This window comes from Octopus bimaculoides, chromosome 9 (assembly GCF_001194135.2).
Source record: "Octopus bimaculoides isolate UCB-OBI-ISO-001 chromosome 9, ASM119413v2, whole genome shotgun sequence".
Taxonomy (NCBI): Eukaryota; Metazoa; Mollusca; class Cephalopoda; order Octopoda; family Octopodidae; genus Octopus; species Octopus bimaculoides.
In genome coordinates, this window is record NC_068989.1 from 18,379,962 (window position 1) to 18,382,389 (window position 2,428).

A 2,428-nucleotide genomic window follows, 5' to 3' on the forward strand; every position below is an offset into this window, starting at 1 on the left:
GCTATTGTCGAGGAACGCATAGTCGAGGAATGCATAGTCGAGGAATGCATAGTCGAGGAATGCATAGTCGAGGAATGCATAGTCGAGGAATGCATAGTCGAGGAATGCATAGTCGAGGAATGCATAGTCGAGGAATGCATACCCCCTTTTGTGAATAATGATCCATAGTTAGTGAAATAGAAACTCTTAGAGGCTCTAGCTGCGTAACAATAGAATCAAGTCTACTTCAAATTGCACCGTTCCATCTATTGAATAACTATTTGATGCTTTCCGCCATCATACTCGCACACAAACACACACGCACGCACGCGCACATACACACACAACGTCGGAGCGTTTTTTTTAAGTGTTTGACCGGCTAGAAATAACAGTCAATTCTCTCTCAAATAAGACCACCTTTTTTTTTTTTTTTTTAAACTTTTATTCACGAAAATGAGCTGTCACCATGGTTCTTTACAGGAACCGCGAAATTGCTGAGTGGGACGCAGAAATGTATCCTCAAAATCAGAAACTATGTCCGAAATCTTGCAGCAGAAATGATTTCGATAACGACATCCAAGGTGCCAGGAATCTATCGAGTAATCCATAACGATTTCCCTCCTATTTACACCCTCAACGATCTTACAGAGGCTTAGTCACACATTACCAATTCATGCACCACTCTCTAAACTACAACGTGGATTCACCTCTTTACCTTGCCCCTTCACTACATACAAGCCTAACACAGAAAATATAAGATAGCTCTAATAACAAAAATCCTTCCACATATATCACCTAACTACCATCAACATCATCCATTTATACACAAAATATTCAACACCACTTGAGAAACAACACAAAATGCTCTCTCCCAAAACTACCTGTAGTTCTGCCAATCCTATGTAATATATTTGAAAGCACTTCCGGAACTGTGAATTATCACAGAACTCTGTTCTCCCGCCCATTTTTTTTTTCATCTCATACCATACGATATTCTCACCTCTCCACAAAATATACAGACAGCTTCAAACATTGATGAAGATCACACATCCGTCCACTATTCTCCAGATACTACTACCCATGCGATCTTGGTTGGGTTGTATGAATAGGGTAAACAATAAGATTGTCTCATCCGGAATAATTTTGATTATAGGCCTGCTCGATCAGACCTAACTTGGGTTCAAATAACAGCATCTTATACAGAAAAGGCAAACGAGGGGTTTGCACTTCTGGTGGAGTAAACAAGTGGGTAAATCAAAACGTAGTCAGCAGAATGGCTTAAACTGGATTTTGGATACCTTTGTATGTAGTAACAATTGCGACATCCAAAAGATGTGAGCAATGACTCCGTAGTAAGTCGTATTTTTGGTTTGTAAAGCAGATCTGTTACTGAAACATCGAGGCTAAAGTATTTTCTGGATCTGAAGAAGAAATGTTGGTTTCAAATTCTGGTACAAAGCCAGCAATTTTGAGGCAACGGGTAAGACTACTACATCCACTCCAGTGCTCAACTGGTACTTATTTCATTGATTCCGAAACAATGAAAGGCTAAGTCGACCTCGGTGAAATTTGAACTCAGAATATAATGACTGATAAAACACCGATGAGGACGATGAGGACGATGAGGACGATGAGGACGATGATGATGATGATGATAAGGAGGAGGAGGAGGAGGAGGAGGACGAGGACGACGACGACGATGACGATGATGATGATGATGATGATGATGATGATGATGATGATGATGATACTGATGATGATGATAATAATGATGACGATGGTGATGATGATGATGGTGATGCTGGTGATGAAGGGACGGGGCAATGATAACGGTAGTGATGTTGGTAGTAGTGACGACGACAACGACGATGGTTATACATTTTACGAAAATGTATTTAATGGTATCGCAAGTGAGATGGTGTTTCTATTGTTATAGGATCATATAAAGAAGTAACAAGAAAAAAAAGCAGTTGAGATTGTTCGCTAATACCAACATGCTTACATCACCAACTACAAGCAACAACAATATCAGCAATAATAATAAGCACAACAACATCAAAAACAAAAAAAAATACAGCAACATCATGAGAAACAACAAACAACAGCATCCAGTTCAACTAAACAATGTATTAGAAACCACACAAGGTCACACAAGTCATTACGTCATAAAGATCTCTGTACTATTTGCTGTATCATAGACTGGAGAAACTTATCTCTAATTCGGTCATAAGGAATAGTCAGAGCCTAGACTAGCATCTGAGGCAATGAGAGAAAAGTTAAATATACACACACAAACACAAGCACACAGATGCACGCGCACGCCGTCTAGTTGCACACTCGTACAGACGTATACACATGTACGTATGTACGTACATATATATGTGTCTGAGTGAGTGTGTGTATATATATATATATATATATATATATATATATATATATATATATATAT